General features: G+C 49.6%; 1 protein-coding gene across 5 annotated transcripts in view; it reads right to left on the bottom strand.

Annotated features, from left to right (window-relative positions):
• Positions 1–9,774, bottom strand: part of IL4R (interleukin 4 receptor) — a 37,313-nt gene extending 27,539 nt beyond the window's left edge. For 3 of the 5 annotated variants that reach the window (XM_025853983.2, XM_025853979.2, XM_025853980.2), the window contains exon 1: positions 9,621–9,774. The gene's annotated coding sequence lies outside the window, so the exon portion shown is untranslated. Of the gene's footprint in view, positions 1–8,843; positions 9,029–9,620 lie in introns of those variants that run through there. The other 2 variants (XM_073888148.1, XM_025853982.2) reach the window with 2 other exon arrangements.
• Between the last annotated feature and the right edge of the window lie 10,946 nt (positions 9,775–20,720).

Genomic DNA, 20,720 nt, shown 5'->3' on the forward strand with positions numbered 1-20,720 from the left:
AGCCGTTAGAGACCATGCCCTGGGCCCTTCTGCCCGTGGCTCCGACCCCCACCTCCCAGACTGACTGGCCTCAGTCTCGGTCACACCAAACTCTGCCTCTCACTTAAACTTCACCGACTCGCTTAACCCTGACTTCAACCCGAAGAATATGGCAGATGCAGTATCACCACCACGGCAGACGCAGGGAAACTGATGCCCAGAGGTTCAGGAACCGGCCCAAGGATGTACTGCTAGTAAGCGATGGGCCTGGATTTGAACCCAGACCTTCTGGCTCTGGAGTCTGCGGTCCAGAGCCTGGCACGGAGGAAGCAGCCACAAGTTTGCTCCTTCTGTGCACATCTGTCTGTCCCTCCTGGCAAGCCCCATGTAGAAGATGTGGTCCAACACTCCCCCCGCAGGGAGGGAAACCAAGGCGCAGCGGCATTCCGAAATCATCCAAGGTGACAAAGGGGGAAGCGACTGAGCTAGAAGTGGTTTCTGGCCCTTTTGGCCCAGCCTTCATCTGTGAAATTGTCTAAACAGTGACCAGGACTTTGCCCCCTGGGCCAACCCAAAGCCAGGCCAACCAGGTCCGCACAGGGAAGAGCTCCCTGTTCACTTTCTGTCTGCAGACAGGCACTGCGGGGAGGGGTCTCTCCCCGGAGCTCTTCCCCTTGTCCGCAGCCCCCCACCCCATATTATTCCTGGCATGGTCAGGGACACACAGACGTGTGGGGCCACTCACGTGGGCAGGGACTCCGGAGTGTCCAAGACACAGAAGCCTAACCCTGGGCCTGAGCGCGCAGGCCCTGCCCTGCCCATCTGACAGGCCTTGGTAGCTGGGGGTCCTCTCAGGGCTTCCGTCTCCTCATCTGTGAAGTGAGGGCAGAACCACTTGCCTCGCGGGTAGTGCAAGGAGAGGAGAAGACCATGGTGGGGCTTCGGAAGAGGCACTGGGACAGCAAGGATGAAGCAGGGGGCAAAAGCTCATCTCCAAGCACCAAGTAAAGGCTCTGAGACCCTGAGGACATGACAGTGCCCATGACAGCCACATCAGGTTTCACGGGGGCGCACGGAAGGAAGGAAGAGAAAGCTGGGCTCCAAAGGGCAAAACGGACTCATTCACAACAAGTTCCAAAGGAGACAAACTGATCTTAGGGTCAGAAGTCAGGGAAGTGTCCCTGGCGGGGGCGGGGAACACAAAAGGGGTTGGGCAGGAACGTAGCTTCCGGGGCACTGGTCAAGCTCTGTTTCTAGGTGGCGTTCTGCACCCATGTGCACACATCAGGAAAAGTCACGAAGCTGTGTGCCCGTCTGCACTTAAGCCGCGCTAAGGGGGAAAAGGGAAAAAGGAGGAGAGAGGCCATGCCCTTCAGGCTCAGGGCCCCCAGGGCCCCCAGAGAACCTGCAGTCTTCTCTGGACAGCACTTCCAGCCCCCCTCAGCCTTTGCTGGGGCCACCAACCCTCTACTCACCTGCCTCTGCTCTTGCTGCTCACAGCCACCCCTCCCTCACCCAGAGGTGACTCAAGGATCTAAGGGAACTCAGACACATGACAATGACAGACCCATATGACATGACACATGATAGCACAGTGGACCCCAGGCCAGTCCTGACGGGCAGCCTCCACTTTGTCACATCCTCGAAGGCCTGGGCATTGCTAGGTCTCTCAAAGTTTCAAAAAGAAGCTAGAAATCCAGGTTTCTATGCCTATTTTCCTGATTTTTTAAAATCTGGACAACAGTCCCAGTTTTAAAACCCATACCACACATTTGTGGTCCCTCTTTGGCTTCCCACCACCCGCTGACATCCTCCAGGGTGGGTGGGTGTCCCGAGATGCCACCAACAAGACGCACAAGCAGCAACAGGTGGGACGCCACAGCTTCCCTGTGCACCGGCACCCCTAACAGCAAAGGGTTGCCTTTTCAAACGTCCCCTGCGCTCTGTCCCTATTACCTCTTGCTCATCACGGGATGTGGCTGTCATGGTGATGAGGAGTGGGGCTCGAGAACTCCTCCCCATCACCTGCTCTTTGTGGCTGAGTAGCATCCCGGGGGCAAGGGAGGATCCTCAAAATTCTGCAAGCCCCCTGCCTTCCTCCTTCATAGGGGAGGACGCTGCCCTGTCAACCCTGTGCTCTCCCAGCCCTGCTCCACCTGTCCCCAAATGTGCCACAGTGTCCCCTCTCAGTGCCCACCTCCTATGCCACTCCCCGCGGGACACTGCTGCTCAAACTCTGCTCTTTCCTCAGCCTTTCCTCCGGCTGTCCCCCTGTCCCAACATCCTTGCCAGTCTCAGGAGTAGTGAGCTGGGCCTTCTTTCCTCTCCTTTTCCAGACTGGAAGTTCCTCCAGGCCAGAGACTGTGCCTTACTCACGCGTCTGTGTGAACAGAGGAGGCAGCCATCCAAGGGCGGCTGCAGTGAAGTCTGCCTTCACCCTCTGGGTGCGGTCCCCCCTCCCTCCAGGTCCTCCTCAGCTCCTGCTCTCCTCACTGCCTAGAATGCCGGCCCATATTCACAGCCAGTGACTAACCCGTGCACAGGGACGTCAGCAGCACGTCTCATATCCACGATTCTAGCTATTTTCACAGGAACTGGAGACGAGAGAGGCAAAGTGAGTCATAGCCGCATTTAATGGATAAGGAAAATAAGACCCAAACAGGCAAAAGGACCCGCCCCAGATTGCAGAGCAAATAGGTTGCCGAGCTGAGATTGATATGTACATTTTTTTTTCCAATTTATGTGGCTCCAAGACTGGCGTCAAAGAAAAGTCACGGAAAATGCACATAGGAACAGGTATAGGAACATGAATACTGAATAAAATGGAATTCAAAGCAACAAAGTATAAAGGAGAAAAAGATGGTTGTTTTATGATAAAAGGAGCAATTCACCAAGAAGTTATAAAAATCATGAACCCTCCTTCTACTCATATATTCTACTTATATGCACCAAACAATATGGCTTTGAAAATAAAGCAAAAAAAAAAAAAATTTCAAGAAAAGGTCAAGGAGAAATGAACAGATCCTCTACCAGAGCGGGAGATAAATCAGATAGAGAAAAACACACAAAAACAGAAAATATGAATGATGTAATGATCAAGTTTGATCTCACAGATTTCTAAAACTTTACACCCACCAGAAAATATACATCTTTTCAAATATAAGAAGAATATACAGAAAAACTGACCAGAGGAATCTTACAAGGACCTCAACAAATTCTCCATCATCGATATCACACATGCCATAAATATTGGGACACTGCTGCTCAAACCCTGCTCTTTCCTCAGCCCTTCCCCCCGCCGTTCCTCTGTCCCAACATCCTTGCCAGTCTCGGGAGTAGTGAGCTGGGCCTTCTTTCCTCTCCTTTTCCAGACTGGAAGTTCCTCCAGGCCAGAGACTGTGCCTTACTCATGCGTCTGTGTGAACAGTGGATGTGGGGGAGGCAGCCATCAAGGGGCGGCCGCAGTGATCCCGTAATCACACACAATAAAATTAGACTCCAACAACAAAGATAACTTTAAAAAAAATCCACACACCCTAAAAAAAATTCTGAAGTGCTTAACGCTTGTAATCGAATGGGAAATTGTAAATTATTTTAGCAGTGAATGACATTGTGTAACAAGACCCGTGGAATGAAGCCAAAGGAGCACTCAGAGGAAAAAAAATGATAGCCACTTAGCCTGAAGCAGATTTACTAGAAAACAAGAAAGGCTGAAAACAAGTGTTAGCCTCAAACAAGGAGTCTCAGAATGGAATAAACTTTGATGGACAGTAATGTAGGAGAGAGATCTGGAGGTTTTGGCTGGCAAGCCCAGTGTGAGCTCCAAGGGGGATGTGGCCACTCAGAAGCATGATTGCAGGTTGTATCAACAGAGGTATGGGCTCCAAATCCAAGGAGATGATAGTCTCCCTCCCCCTGTGACTGGGCAGGCTTTGTGGGTGGAAGCAGGCAATGGGTTTGACTTTGACCAACTGGATCATATCTAAAGCCAGACTGAATTCTTTACAATTCCCTGAATCAGGAAGAATGACTGAGAGAACTGTGACTCTCTATTCCGCGTAAGAGAAATACTGGGCTCAGGTTGGAGGGAGCTGGTTACAACTTCCGATGGGCAGAACCAGAGCCAGAAACATGAATGCTACTGGAAAGTTAATTTGGCTAAATCTCAGGAAAGATGTTCTCCCAGTTAGAGCTGTCCAGCTGTGAAAATGTGGCTTCTGGAAGGCCTACACTCCATCTCCAGATGCAAGACTGTTAAGAGGCTGTAGCTCCACGGGCTTGGAGGGCTGCCCGTCCACAGATCTGGTGTCTCTCCTCTCCAGAGAAGTTCTGTCGAAAAGGCAGAACACTCCTGGCTCAGGAAAACCTCAAGGCTACCCCAGTTCTCCAAAATGGAGACTGTGCTCCCTCACTTCTGACCAAGAAATGTAGTTCTTTTAGACGCTACTCCTTGGGCTGGATGACTCAGAACAGCAGTTAAATGCACAGGCTCCCAGGTCAGCAGCCTCGGGGTTGAATCCAGACTCTGCCTCTTGGGAGTTGTGTCACCCAGATCAGTCTCTACCCTGAGCCTCAGTTTCCTCCTCGGGGAAATGGGGAAGCACCCACTCATCTACCCACCTTCAGCCAGCTCAGTGCCTGATGTGGACAGGGGTCCTCTTCCACACCCCCCACCCCCGTGCTTTGGTGCATCCTGTCTGTGGCCGGGAAGGCGCTTGTTGGTAAAATGATGCGTACAATGATTGGATCGCCTGAAACACCATCCTGGCCTGACCACATCCACATGATGTGTTCAAACACCGTGGTAAGGACCGAGGATGCTGGAGCTGCCGGGTTCACAGCCGTGCTCTGCCACCTGTGTGGCCCTGGACAAGTTCCTCAACGACTCTGTGCCCGTTTCTTCGTCTGTAAAGTCTGGTTGAGAGCAGTTCCTACTCTGTAAGCTCATTTTAAAAGGTGAATGAGATACTTGCGGGCGTCTGGTTTCTGTTCTACCTCCCGGACCCGTGTTCCTACCCCTCTCCTGTCTTGCTCAATTCCATCCAACCCCAGCAGTTTCCTTGGGGGTCAGACACACCAAGCTCCTTCCCACCCCAGGGCCTTTGCACCTGCTGCTCCCTCTGGGGGAATCACTCTCTTGGAAATCCACATGTCCCCTTACCTCGGGTCTTAGCTCAAAAGTCACCTCTCTCCCTAGACTGTCAGCTCCACGAGGGCCCTTGCTTCTGTGTCACTGCTGTGTCCCCTGCCCCTAACATGTTTGCTGAGTGTCAGCCCAAAGACATGTGTGTACCTGTTACTTTTAGGGGCGCAGTCAGTCCCTTTATAAACATGCTGCTCGGAATGAGTCCTTCCCCTTTAGGAAATGTTCCACCAAACCCAGGGGGGCCAAGCTCTCTTCCCCTCACATGGACCCACTTCCTCCCTCTCTCCCTGTGGCAGGGAGGAGGTGGTGGCGGCAGGGGGGGCGCGGGGGGGGGCGCGAGGGGGGGAGACTCAGATGCCAGCCCAGCTGGTGATCCTCTCCAGTGAGCCGGCACCCAGGCCTGCTCGAGCGAAGCGTGTGGATCTCTAAAGCAACCTCAAGAACGCCACGTGGGCCCCTAGAGTGAGAATGAGTCAGTTGGAACCAAACCTGAAATCTCAGAGGCATGGCCACTTGTTGGAAAGGCAAAGACATGCATGTTTAGACAGATCTGTGCGCCCAGAGCCAGGGACAAGCCACAGGCCAGGAAGTGGGGTCAGTGGGGTGGACAAGACCTTCCCTGTGGTTCCTTCCACCTGGCCCGTTCTTCCCCAGGCCTCTGCCCTGCAACTTCCTAAATGTCCCTCTTCACAGAGGCTGCCCCCCTAGTCCACCCTCCCCCTGCTTCCCTTTTTCTCCTGGTCCTGACGGGATACTGCAAGTCCCTGTTCTCCTGTGTGAAGTCTGGGGGTGCTGGGCAGGTCTCAGAATTCACAGTAACTCAAATTATAGAAAGGTCATCTGGTATAAAATCCCACCTGACATAACCACCCTGTCCCCCAGCCCCCCCCACCCCAGGCCATGGGTCCAGCACTCCCTGGATCGTTCACATTAATTCCTCTGCAGCGAGACACACAAGCATTCGAGTCAGGGATGATAAACAAACACACCGAAGTGCCTCGTGATTAGTTCAGCTCAGGTCTTGCTTCCCATCAAGTCATGGAAAAACTTTCAGTTTCCAGAGCCTGCAGATTTCAGCATTAAAAAAAGGGGGGGGGGGGTGGGTACATCTGCCTGTATTTGTTTGCTTGCATATTGCCTGTCTTCTCAATTAGAATTGAAACTCCAGGAAAGCAAAGACTTTGTCCACTGCTCTATCGGGAGCTCTTGGAACATACAGGTGCTTGATAAATAGTCGAAGAAATGAATGAGCAAGCCAGGGGCTAGGTATGGAGAAGTGATTGTCCTAAGAAGAGAAACAGCAATCGCTGAGCTGTGGGCAAGGTACCTATGAAAATTATCTCATGAACAACCCCCCTCCAAAATACCCATTTTAGTGACAAGCAAACTGAGGCTTAGAGAGGTTCAGCAACTTGCTCAAGATCACACAGATAGGAAATAGCAAGGTCTAAAATTGAACCCAGGGCCCTCCGCCCACCCCCCCGCCCCGGTCTGCAAACCTGGGCTCTTCTCTGCTTTGGGCTCAGAGAAGCAGTGACTTCCTGGAAGTCACACATCAGGGCCACGACCTGTCTGATGTGGGATGCTCTGGCCACTGCAAGACCCCTCAGTCTCCACTGGGCTTCTGGTCCACGCTCTTGCAAGGGCAAGTTCATATGATGTGCAGGCAAGCCACTGGCCTCTCTCTCTTTTTTTTTTAAGATTTTATTTATTTATTTGAGAGAGAGAGAATGAGAGATAGAGAGCATGAGAGGGAAGAGGGTCAGAGGGAGAAGCAGACTCCCTGCTGAGCAGGGAGCCCGATGCGGGACTTGATCCCAGGACTCCAGGATCATGACCTGAGCCAAAGGCAGTCGCTTAACCAACTGAGCCACCCAGGCGCCCGCCACTGGCCTCTCTTCTAGCCTAGCCAGGGGAATTCTGGCCAGAAGTGACCGGCCAGGTCTCTGACCATGAGGAATGCTCAGAAAGATGTCCCTCCTGCTAACACGAGCAAACTGGCACAATGGGGAGGAACGCAGGCTGGAAAGAAAAACAGATTCAAATCCCTCCCTGTCATTCCCAGATATAGTGCTTCTGCCAAGGCCACTGCACACATCCCTGGGTCTGTTTCCTCCCTGGCAAAAATGGGTACATTAAATCCCGTCCAATGGGGTTCATCTATTTACTTAACAAACACATAGTGCTCATTCCGTGCCAGGCACTGTCTGGACGCTTGACAGTTACTTGTTCATTTAATCATCACTATGGTGGTATAAAGTAGTCACTATCATTTCATAAATGGGGAGACTGAGGTCCTGAGAAATCAGTCAATTGTAAACCTAGCGTTTGAACCTGGGCAATCTGGCTCCAGAGTCCATGCTCTTAACCTCCAAGTGGTACTTCTTAATGGGCAAAAAGAGTCATGAACATTTGTTGTGACGTACTATGCATTGGAAATTCTGTCAAGTATCTTAAAAAACATGATGTCCTCAACCCTCATGAAAGTCCAACTTGACACATGTGAAGCACCCAGGGGGTGGGGGGAGGGCGGCGGGACGGCTTCTGTCCCTGCCTGGCTCCCAGGTACAATCAAAGGCAGCTGAGGGCAGTGGGCCACTTGACTCCAAACTCTGTCCTCGGTCCTGGGGGTAGAGGGGTAGGGACGTAGGGAGAGGAGGGGTCCAGGATAGGCTCTCCCGTCGCTTCTTTGACAGTGCATTTCAGCTCCGTTTCTAAATCAGAGCAGCAGGAAACTGACTGCCTCAGGGGACCACCTCCCTGCCCCGGCCTGACCTTTCTGCACCCCTGGGGTCGTGCTGTATAAGACACATCAGTTCCTGAGTCACTGCCCAGAATCTGGAAATCCTCAGGTCATCCCAGACCTGCTGGTAGCTGGGTGTGCGGTAACCAGGGTGACTGACTCACTAGCTGTTTTCCCTCCTTACACCTCTCCCATGGCCCCCCTCCAGATTTGGCTCTGGAGTTCCCCCGTGGAGCCCAGGAATCTGCACTGTGATTTTTGGGGGGCTCAGGCAAAGGTATAGTACACCAGGCCATGCTCCTCAGCACGGCATTCAAGGCCTTCCACAACATGGCCAGACCCACCTTCCCATCCATGTCTGGCTTCTCCCTCGTTCCCAGCACCACTGGAGCAATGCTCGGTAGGAGCCCAGTGGGTGCTAATGCATGAGCGGATGGCTAGGGCAGGCTGCCTCCCGTTCTACACCTCAGCATCCTCACCTGTAGCCATGGGGCAGGTGAACAGCGCTCCAGGGGCCTTTGCAGGACCTTGAATGCCCTGACTGTGGGGGGACACCCTAGACAAAGGTATACCTCACCCTCAGTCTCCCCATGGGACTTTAGGGTTTTAATAAAGGCACTGATGTCCCAGGAAATACCCATGCTTCTAAAAGGCCACCCTTAGGGGAGGAGCTACAGGGGTGGAACCTCACAGAGGGCTGGGGGAGAACAGAGGAGAGGCTAGGACTCCAGCAGGATCAGGGCTGGCCCGGGAGCCCTCAGCAAATCCCAACAGCAGGACTGAGTGTGCCTGGTCCTCAGTCTTGCCTGATCTAAGAAATCCAAATTGTGTGTGTGTGTGTGTGTGTGTGTGTGTGTGTTTTAAAATCCAGATTCCTGGATTTACTAAATCTGAACCTCATTGAAGGCAGCCTGGGAATCTGCCTTTTAATAAAATCCCCTGGATAATTTGTTTATGGGATAGTTTGACAAATACCGTGGACAGGTGGAAAACAGCAGGCTCTGGCGTCAGACTGCCGGCTTCGAATCCTGCCACACACTTTGCAGGCAGGAGTCACCTGGGGCAAACTAGCTCAACTGTCCGGGGCCTCAGTGTCCTCATCTGAAAAACGGACTGATCCACACATCGGACCGACCAAAACGGTTGTTTAGCGACTTAACTCAGAATACTTTCAAAGTTCCCGACAGAACCTGTACAAAATGAGTCCAGTAAATATTTGATCCCTATTATAATTAGGTCTATCCAATATTCAAATAAGGAGAGAAAGGGTCCACGGGACCCGGGTTCCCCAGACGCCTCCACCGAGTCACCAAGTTCAGTTTCCAGAACTCCCCCTCCCCTCGACCGTTGGTCCTCACCCACTTCCTGCTCTCGGGGCAGGGGGTGATCTCCGGGACCAGGGGGCTGCCTGGCCCGAACCCCGCCTGACTCCACGCTCGCGACGTCCTCGAGCCCCCGAGGGGCCGTCTCCCCTGGCGTCTCCCGGTCCGCGCGAGTCTGAGGGGGCGCGCCGGGGATCCCCGGCTCCGCGCGCCCGCTGCCCCCCCCCCCCCCCCCGCCCCCCCCCCCCCCCCCCGACCACCGGGCAGAGCCGGCCACCGCTCCAGGCGCGGGGAGGGGCGGGCTCCGGGCGGCCCCCGATGGGGTCGGGGTGGCCCCGGGGGTCCCCGCTGCCCCTGGTCCCGCCGGCGGCCGCGCCCCTCCCCGCGCCGATTCCCCGCTTACGCCCCGCGCGCGGGCCCCGCGTCCTACCTGCGCGCCCCGGGTCCATTCGCCGCGCCGGCGCCCGAGCGGGAAGTGGGGGACCCCCGGGCCGCCAGTCCTGCCCTTGCCGCGCGGGGCTTTCCTGAGCGCGCCAGCCGGCCCGCCCCGGCTTCCTGCGCCCCGCCCCGCCGCCGGCGCCGCCCTACGCCCCCGCCGCCCTCCCCGGCGCCCGGCCCCCGCCAGCGGCCCAGGCACCGCGCTCCGCGCCTTCTGCAGCCGGCCGCCGACCTCGCAGTGGGCGACCCCGACCACCCCCCCGGCCCGCCCCCCTGGGCGGGCGGCCGCCCCCGCGGAGAACTCCGCAGTGCTTCTCCCTGGCTCGCGGAATAAAGTCCCAGCTCCTGCTGGGGCCTGCCGGACGGCCCCAGGCCCCCGGACGCGCTTTGCCAAAGGGCAGGTGCATCTGGGGCTGGGGCTGGGGCGGGGCGGGCCGGGGGGGGGGGGTGCTGTTGGGCAGCTCTCTTCCTTCTCCGCGTCCCAACAGCCTGGCTTCTGGCTTCTGCTAAGTGCCCGTGGGTGTTTTTCCTTCTAATGTTTACTGAGCGCCTACCATATGCTAGGCGCCACAAGAATTTAGATAGTGAAACAACCCTTATATCAATAATAGTACAATCTGGCAGGCTCTGCATGTAGTAACTCATTTCATCCTCACAACTACCTTATGAAGAAGCTATATTACTATCACTCATTTTTTTACAGATGGGGAAACTGAGGCACAGAGGGCCAACTTGCTGAGAATTACTTAGCAGGTGTGGGATTTGAAGCCAGGTGCCATAGACCATTAACCACTGGACACCAAAAAAGCCCCAGGGGAGCCAGACGGTGGGGAAGAACACTGAGGAATAAAGTATTTCCGGTAACGAGAGGTCCCAATGAAAAAGTAAAACAGGGGCGCCTGGGTGGCTCAGGCGTTAAGCGTCTGCCTTCGGCTCAGGTCATGGTCTCAGGGTCCTGGGATCGAGCCCCACATCCGGCTCCCTGCTCAGCGGGAAGCCTGCTTCTCCCTCTCCCCCTCCCCCTGCTTGTGTTCCCTCTCTCGCTGTGTCTCTCTCTGTCAAATAAATAAAGTCTTTAAAAAAAAAAAAAAGTAAAACAGAGAGGGACCTATAAGGCCAGTGGGGCCGGTGGTTGAAAGGTTTCCCTGATGAGGAGATATTTGAGCTGATATTTGAGAGAATATAGGGGAAGACTAATTTAGGGAGCGAAAATAGCATGTGCAAAGCCCTGGGGTGGCATGTTGGAGGAATTGTCTGAAGGCTAGCTTGGCTGGAGAGCCTTGAGGAGGGGAGAATGGGAGGAGGTGAAGTAAGAGATGTGCAGACTCAGGCTGGGTAGTGCTGGGGACCCAAAGAGTAATTGGACCCCATTTAGTCTCAAAGAGCTCCTGGTCTTAGAGTAGAGACAAGCTCCTCAGAGCCAAGGACAGCCCAGTGGGGTTGCTGTGGTTGGGGGGTGAGCCGGGGAAGCAGGAAGTAAGGGTTGGCTTCCTGGAGGAGGGGACACGGTACTTCCATTCTCTTTCATTATTCTTTATGCACTCACTCTTTCTTGGCCCTGTTGCCTAACCCTATGATAAGTGCTGAGGACACAGCTATGAAGATACAAAATAAACATGATCCTTGCTCTCTGACCTTATAACTCAAGTATGTGTCAGTAGACTGTAGAGAGTCTGGGAGTTGAGGATGGCTTCCTGGAGGAGGTGGCCTCTGATGGTCCCTCCACAAGTCAATGCGGGAGAGAGAGGGAGAAAAGGGAAGGGCATTCAGGCAGAGGGGATGGGGTGGGCAAATACCTGGAGGTGAGAAAGACTACAATTATTCAGTATCTATGCACTGATGCCTCCATGTGCCAGGCCCTGAGCTGGGAGGTGGGGAGAGTGAGAAATACAGACCCATCTCCCGCTTTCCTAGCCCTGGGGGGTCTGGCTCGGGGCCTGACAAATAAGAACCACAAGCAGTTGGGTGTAATGAGCACTGGAGGGGGGCAGCCCAGGCAGACAGGCAGAGAGGCCTCAGCAAGGACAGGAAGCTTGGCCAGACAAGCTGAGAATTCCAACAGGTCAGATGGGGATTCTGCATTTCACATGAATTCCATGAAGAGCAACCCGGGCAGCTGTAGACATTGCCTTCACTGAGGAATGTTTGATCCTGCCTGGAAAAGCTTGCACACATAGCTTGCACACACATTCACACCCATCCTTGCAACCACTCACTCACATTCCCCAAACACGTTCAGTCATGGACTCACTCATCCACACACACACACCCCTGCACACATTCATACTCATCCACGCTCACTCATTCACCCATATGTTAGCATTGACTTACACTCATCCACACACTCCACGCGTTCACACTGATGCACACTCACAGCACCACACACATTCACACCCACACACAGGGACTCAAACTCATACACAGCTGACCCTTGAACACCAGAGCGGGGGTCAGGGGCGCCAACCCCCAGGCAGTGGAAAATCCACGTATAATTTTTGACTCCCCAAATACCTAACTACTAATAGCCTACTGTTGATGGGAAGCTTACCGTTATGTGTAATCAACATAAACAGTAGATTAGCCCATATTTTGCATATCAACGTATTATATACTGTATTTTTAGAATAAAGTAAGCTAGAGATGCCTGGGTGGCTCAGTCGATGAAGCGTCTGGCTTTTGATTTCGGCTCAGGTCATGATCTCAGGGTCGTGAGATGGAGCACCAAGTCGGGCTCCCCACTTGGCATGGAGTCTGCTTTCCCCCTTGCTTCTCTCCCCCACCTCCTCACTTGCACTCATGTGTGCTCTCTATCTCAAAATAAATGAGCGCGCGAGAGAGCACACATGCATAATGACTTGTATCCATCAATATAGCAATGTGAACCCTGGAAGCCATCAATCTGTTTACTGTCCCTACGGTTTTCCCTTTTTCAGAATGTTACACAGGTGGACGAAGCCTGCATATAGTCTCTTAAGACTGGTTTCTTTCACTTAGCAATATGATTTTAGGATTCCTCCATGTCCTTTTGTTGTTGATCGCTTTTTTTTTAGTGCTGAATTCCATCATCTGGATATACCATCGTTTATTCGTTCACCCATTCCAGGACCCCTCAATTGCTTTCAGTCTGAGGCAATTAGGAATAAAGCTGCTATAAGCACTTGTGTGCAAGTTTTGCTTGGGCATACTTTCAACTCCTTTGGGTAAATACTGAGGAATGCAATTGCTGGATCATATGGTCAGAGAACACTTCGTTTCGTAAAAAACTTTCAAACACTCTTCCAAAGTCTACCCTTTTGCACACCCCCCCACCCCCAGCAACCAACGAGAGTTCCTGCTTGTTTGCTGTCTTACCAGAACTGGTGTCATCAGTATTTTTGGACTAGCTCTTAGCTAGTCTGGTAGGTGTGTAATGGTGTATATCAATGTAATTTTAATTTGCAGTTCCCTAAAGGACATATTATGTTGAACATCTTTTTACATGTTTCTTTGCCGTCTCTTAGGTTACTGATTGCAGATTCTATTCAAATGCTATAGATTTTCCTCTAGGGCACCTGGGTGGCTCAGTTGGTTGGGTGACTGCCTTCGGCTCAGGTCATGATCCTGGAGTCCCGGGATCGAGTCCCACATCGGGCTCCCTGCTCGGCGGGGAGTCTGCTTCTCCCTCTGACCCTCTTCCCTCTCGTGCTCTCTATCTCTCATTCTCTCTCAAATAAATAAATAAAGTCTTAAAAAAAAAAGATTTTCCTCTAGGCACTTCTTTTACCATACCTCACAAATTTTGACAAGTTATGTTTTTATTTTGTTTATTTAAAAATATGTGTTAAAATTCCCCTGTGATTTCTTCTTATTCTATGTGTTATTTAGAAGTGTGCTTTTCATTCTCCAAATATTTTGGGATTTTCCATCTCTCTTTCTATTTTTTTAAGGGGGGAGGGGCAGAGGGAGAAGGAGAGAAAGAATCCTAAGCAGGCTCTATGCCCAGCGTGGAGCCCGACAAGGGGCTCGATCTCGATCTCACGACTCTGAGATCATGACCTAAGCCGAAATCAAGAGTCGGATGCTTAACCAACTGAGCCACCCAGTTGCCCCAATCTCTTTCTATTTCTGATTTCTAATTTACTTCTGTTGTAGACTAAGTGTATACTTTATGTGATTTCTAATCTTTTAAATTTGTTGAAGTTTGTTTTATGGTCCAGAATGTGGTCTGTCTTGATGAATGTTCCATGTGAAGTGTTCTGTGAGTGTCAGTTAGATCCAGTTGATTGATAGCACTGTTTGGTTTAGCCATATACTTACTGATTTTAAGCCATATACTTACTTCTTGCTTGCCTGGTTTTGACAAGATGTCTGTTTCTTTATAGATAAGGATTTTTTCCCCCTTACTAGCTCCTTTTCAGATTTTTTCTTTGCCTTTGGTGTTCTGCAGTTTAAATATGATATGCCTAGATACATGGATCTGTCAGTTACTGAAGAGGTGTGAAGTCTCCAACTTCCAATATTATTAGTATCCAATAATTATTATTACCCAAATAATAGTGGATTTGTCTACTTCTCCTTGCAGATTGATCAGTTTTTGCCTTATATATTTTGACACTCAGTTGTTAGATGCATTTTGTATGTATTTTGACACTCGGTAGTTAGATGCATAACATTAAGGATCGTTAGGTCGTCTTGGAGAACAGACCCTTTTATCATTATATAATATCCTCTTTTATCCTTGCTAATATTCCTTGTTCTGAAGTCTGCTTTGTCTGAAGTTAATATGGCTACAGCTTTCTTTTGATGAATGTTAGCATGGTATATCTTTCTTTATCCCATTAGTTTTCACTTGTACATGTATACATTTGAAATGGGTTGCTTGTAGACAAAATGCAGTTGGGTCTTGTTTTTTAATCCACTCTGACAGTCTCTGCATTTTGGTTGATGTATTTAGAGCATCCACATTTGCAGTGAGTATCAATGTAATTGATACTGTTAGGACTACTATTTACCATATTGGTAACTGTTTCATATTCATTGCACTTACTTTTTTTTCTTAAAAAACATTCTCTTTTCTGCTTTCTCTGGTCTTCACCGAGCATCTTATATGATTAAATTTTCTCTCCTCCTTTAGCATATCAATTATACTTCTTTTTAAAAAAGTGTGATGCTTGTCATATAATTTGCAATATGTATTTACAACTTAATCTAAATTCACTTTCAAACAACGCTATATCGTGTTACAAGTAGTGCAAGTACCTTATAATAAAGTTTTCTCAATTCTTTCCTCCCATCCCCTATAACATTGCTGCCATTCATTTCACTTATCCATATGCTATAATCACCCAATACTATTATTACTTTGAATAGTTATCTATTAGGTCAATTAGGATTTTTTTACAATTTAATTTTTAATTTTCCTTAGTTTATTTCTTCTCTGACATTCTTCTTTATGTAGATCTGAGGTTCTGACAATATTTTCTTTCTCTCCAAAGAACTTCTTTTAACATTTCTTGGAAGTCACATCTATTGGCAACAAATTTCCTTGGTTTCTGTTTGTTTGAGAAAGTCGTTACTTTTCCTACACTTTTGAGGGGTAATTTCACTGGATGCTGAATTCCAGGTTGGCGGTCTTTTCCTTCAATACTTAAATTTTTCACTCCACTCTCTTCTTGCTTGCCTGGTTTTGACAAGATGTCTGTTTCTTTATAGATAAGGATTTTTTCCCCCTTACTAGCTCCTTTTCAGATTTTTTCTTTGCCTTTGGTGTTCTGCAGTTTAAATATGATATGCCTAGATACAGATCCTTTGATATTTATCTTGCTTGGCTTCATTCTTTTTTCTCTCTACATATCAGTGTGGGAAATTTCTATTGACATACCCTTAAGCTCACCGGGCTGTGTCCAGTCAACTCATGTGCCTACCAAGGGTGTTACGCATATCCGTTATAGTGTGTTTTTTCCTAACATTCCTTTCTGATTCTTTCTTAGAGTGTCAATTTCTCTGCTTGCGTGGTGTCTACTTTTTCCATTAGGTCCTTTAAGATACTAATTTGTAGTTACTTCCAATTCCCTTCCTGTCTGATAAGTCTCAAGTCTGTATCATATCTGAGTCTGGTTCCTATGGTTGCTTTATCTTTTCAGACTGTGTTTCTTCTTGCCTTTTAGTATATCTTGTAAATTTTTGTTGAAAGCCAGGCGCAATATGTTGCATAATAAGAACCAAGATAACTGGGCTGCCAGTGTGAAGTTTTATCTTAATCTGTCTAGGAGCTGGGCTGTTTAATAATTTGCAGTAGCTGTAGATGCCAGAGGCTTTAGTTTTCTCTAGTTTACTTTTTTTTTTTTAACCCTCTGCAGTCTTTGGGTTTTCCTAAGAGTTCCTTCTTAAATAAAATGTCTTTTATTTATTTATTGTCTTTTATTTATTTTATATATTTATTGTCCTTCAGTTCTCTCAGTTGTGTTCCACTGTTACTATATGGGAGCCCTGTTGATGTGGCGGGGAGGTGCTGGAGAGGATTTCTAGTGGGCCTGAGTTCCTGGTCTGTGACCTTCAGAAGCATTTCCTAGACTTTTTTTTTTTTTTTTTTTGCCTTACCAGAGACAGGAAGGTTAGATGGAGCTGGAGTCCACCTAACTTTCCTTCCCTCAGCTCCCAAGTGGCTCTGGTGAAGTAGCCTCCCTTAGACGGCAGGCCTTTGTTATGGAGAATGGTCTCTGTGCCTGTCAGAAAGGTTACTTCCCTCCCGCTCCCTACCCCAAAACATGAGGGGATTTTTTTTTTCCTCTGATATTAACTGGGAGAATGTGGTAGGCTCCCCGAGGTACAATCTATGAAAGTATGGGCCCCTAAGACTAGCCCCCCAGTTTTCATCTCCCACAATTTATCAAAAGTATCACTTAAGTGTTACTACCAATTATTAGCCATAGTGGTTTCTGCATCCAGTAAGCTGATCTTAGCTGTGAAATTCTGTGTTCAACTTGTCTCCCCAGATTTCAGGGTGGCAGCATGCCCTGTGACCTCCGTTCCCTGAAGGGTCTAGGAAAAGTCCTCGGATCTTCACTTTGTTCAGCTTTTCTCTTGTGATGATGGCACTGATGACTTCCAAGCTCTTTCCATGTTGGAGCTGAGACTCCAAGTCCTGTCTCTCAAGTTTTAAACCTAGTTGTCTTAGTTTGTTTTCCCCAGAAGCAGACTCTGAGATTAGGATTCTAACACAAGGAGCTTACCTGGTCAGTGGTCCCAGGAAAACCAAGAGAGGTATGGGAACTATGACTGGGAAGGGAAGGCATGAACACAGTTTGCATCACCGAGCAGGCAATCTCTGTGATCAACTAAGGCTCAGCTCTGCTGCAGAACTCTGGGAGACAGTGCAGAACATGCACTGGAAAGTCATCTTACTAAGGGGGAGAGAGCTGGGGTATTTATACACCTACTCCTCTCAGCCAATGGCTCAGAGCTGCTGGGGTGGAAGTGGGACAGGGACTGGGAAGGGGAGCAGAGAAGGGTCCAGGAACCAGGAGACAAGCCCTCAGGCAAAGAGCTGCTTGTACTGGAGGTTGGGAGTCAGGAGATGGCAAAGCTGATGGGACACGGGAAGGAGGGAACTGCAACAGGGTTGTCTGCCTCTAAAATGAGGAATGCCTTCCTTTTCTGAGCAAAAGCCACCCTGATTCTTCCAGAAGCAGCATGATGTATAAGTTTTAGGATCTGAAGAGAAAAAAGCATTTCAAAGAATTTGTCAGCTGTCCTCTTAATTCTCCACCCAACACAATACTTTACGGTCTGTTTTATTTTTAGGTCTCTGTCATTGGTAGGTAGATGTGGCATTAGAACATGACCAATTATTTATCCTCCCACCAAAAGAAGGAGTCCTAAGTTCCTTTTCCTACACGATGACCAGGTCTCAGTGGGTCTCTTCTAATGAATAAGATCTGGTAGAAATGATGCAGTGAATACTAAGGTTAGGTTTAACAAGGAGAAACAGCTTCAGTAGGTATTCTCTCTCTCTCTCTCCCCCCTCCCTCGTACCCTCCTACCTCCCCTTCCTCCATCCCTTTTTCTCTCTCCCCCCAACTTTCTCTCAACTCACACCTTGGGATCCCTGAGCTGACATGTGGGAAAGTCCAGCTATGCTGGAGAGAGCACATGGAGAGTCCACACAGAGTTGTAGAGAGAAGCCCAGGGAGCCCCAGCTGTTTGGACCTTTCCAGCCCAGGTCCAGATGTGAGTGAGTGAGTCATTAGATGGTCAGCTCCAGAGTCATCCCAGCTGACACCAAAGGGAACAGAGATGAGCTAAGCTTGCTTAACTCCAACAAAATTGCAAAATCATGTGCAAAATAAGTGTTGCTGTTGTTTTAACCTGTCACCAAGTAGAGCAGAGACAAGCTGTCTCCACCGAGCCCTGCCAAATTACAGATTCATGGGCAAAATAAATACCACTAAGTTTGGGGATAGTTTGTTATGCAGCCATAGTAGCTTGAATTGCTGTATAACCATGATACTCACCCCCCACATTCTTCCTTGCCAACAGAATCCAGACTTTATCTGGAGGCAGTGAGAAACCCTGCTTGAGGCAGTGGATAATGATTTGTTTGGGCCAATCACGGCGATCCTATTCCAGCTTTCTCAACCTCCTTTGTCCTGGGTGAGTGACCCAGTTCTGCCAATGAAATACAAATGGAAGTCTGTGGATGGGGGAGCCTCTGGAAAAGTGTTAGCATTCCTGATAGACGTGGTCTTCCAGCTGTGACCACAGAACATCTTGCCTCCATGAGAGAAGGCCGAGACAACTGCATTGTGGGAGCACTGACATCTATGAACCACTGGGCTCCAGCAACAGCCAGTATCTGGAATTCTTGTAAGGCAAGAGATATTTCCCTGACATCTTTGAGCAGCTGAATCACACCAGTTGTGGCCAGCCTCCAGATTCCATTTAATAGGAGAAACTTGAACCTCTTTTTATGCTTCTGTTGCTTGGTTTTGTGTGTGTGTGGAGGGGGTTGTTTTGTTTTGTAGCAGTTTAATAGAACAGACCCAGTGGGATTATCTTAGGAGTTAGAGCCATCTGAAACCTCCAAGCTGGTGTGGCTCCCTTGGTTTTGGCAGGTGAAGACAGAGGGATAGCCAACAACCCTGAGCCGAGCTCTGTGGACAAAGTCAGGAGACTGTGTCAGAGAGGCTAAGAGTAGATCCTTTCTGCTGCCACCCTTGGGGCAGAATGATATTCAGTCATGCCCCAGGTAAGGCAGTCTCCATAAGCAGGAGACTGTTTAGAGAAAAAACAATGATGATGGTGATGGTGATGATGGTGATGATGGTGATGGTGGTGATGATGACGATGGTGATGGTGATGATGGTGGTGATGATGACGATGGTGATGGTGATGATGGTGGTGATGATGGTGATGGTGATGATGGTGATGATGGTGATGATGATGGTGATGATGGTGATGATGGTGATGGTGATGATGGTGATGATGGTGATGGTGATGATGGTGATGATGATGGTGATGATGGTGATGATGATGGTGATGGTGATGATGGTGATGGTGATGCTGATGGGTGTGGGGAGGATGTCGATGATGATGGTGCTGGTGCTAATGACAAGATGGTGCTAAGAACTAACACTTATATAAGTAGTGTGGTACTGTGTGCCAGACCCTGTTGTAGGCTAATATGCTAATTACAAAAATTCTAGGAGTTAGGTGCTATTATTAGCTCCTCTTTACAGATCAGAAAATAGGCACAGCGAGGGTAAGTAACTTGCTCAGATCCTGTAAGTGGGTGGTGAGTGCTGAGCCAGCATGCACTTTCTCAGAAGAGAGAAACTTTTCCCAGGAACCTGATAGACATTACATACTCACTTTGCTTGTTGCAATGTTTTACAATGGTTTACCATCTGGAAGGAATGTACATGAGGCTTAGTGTTTCTGGCTGAAGAACAATAGACCCCTTCTTACTTACCTCACTGATTTCCTGGGGGAAAGGGAAAAAGTCCTGAATTACCCTGATCTCAGGCTGTCTTCCTCCAGACCTCCAGACCACCACTGACTCAGCTGTTGGAGTTCACAAAGTTGAATCTCTCTCTCTCTCTCTCGGTTAAGAATCCCTCTGTAGCTCCCCATTGCTTAAGGGTTAAACCGGACTTTCTCAATCTCGGTACTACTGACATTTTGAGGCAGTGGGAGGCTGCCTTGTGCATTGTAGGATGTTTAGCAGCATCCTTGGCCTCTACTCACTGGATTCCAGAAACATCTTCCCAGTCGTGACAATCATAATGTCCCCAAATGTTGCCAAATGCCCCCTTGTTGGGGGAGGGGGAGTAAAATGGTCCCCACTTTAGAACCAGCAGGTTAAAGGAAACAGGCTTCTGACCTAGAGAAAGTGATTTCACCACGGGTCTCAGAAGGTCCTCCTGCCAGATGGTGGGCTCCCCAAAGGGTGGGTTCCCAGCCTTATTCCCATTTCTCTTCCCCCGAGGTTGATTTGTAGCTCATAGCAATGATGACTCAAGAAATAGTGGTCAAATCAGACGTAACCAGACTGTGGTCAGGAAGAAAAGCACACAAACAGAAAGCATGGAATGTACCAAGGATGTGGCTGGGGGGGTGGTCTCTGAAAGAGTTCCTGAGGGCATCTCTGAAGAGGAGAGAGCTGCAGTTGAAGGCAGAGGAGCATTCTGATGGAGGTGGAAGGGAAGACTGGCTTCTGACTCACAAAGGGCAGTGTGAGCAAGGGTTGGAGGCCTATAGGTACACCCTGGGAGCCGGGGTGGGGTAAGCAATGCAGCTTGGGCCCTATTACTAAAGGTCTTCAACACCAGCCTCGGGTGATATGGAGCATCAGTGAGTTCCAAACCAAGGCATGAGAGGCCCAGATTTGACTTTTAGAATAACCTCTCTTGGGTGCCTGGGTGGCTTAAGCTTCTGCCTTCGGCTGAGATCATGATCCTAGGGTCCTGGGATCGAGTCCCGCATTGGGCTCCCTGCTCAGTGAGCCTGCTTCTCCCTCGGCCCCTCCCCCGGCTTGTGCTCTCTCTCTCCCTCTTTCTCACAAAATAAATAAACAAACAAACAAATAAATAATAAGTCTTTAGAATAACCTCTC

The sequence above is a fragment of the Callorhinus ursinus genome, unplaced genomic scaffold, assembly GCF_003265705.2.
Source record: "Callorhinus ursinus isolate GAN/ISIS: 27379988/994484 unplaced genomic scaffold, GSC_fseal_2.0 scaffold87, whole genome shotgun sequence".
In the NCBI taxonomy this organism is placed as follows: Eukaryota; Metazoa; Chordata; class Mammalia; order Carnivora; family Otariidae; genus Callorhinus; species Callorhinus ursinus.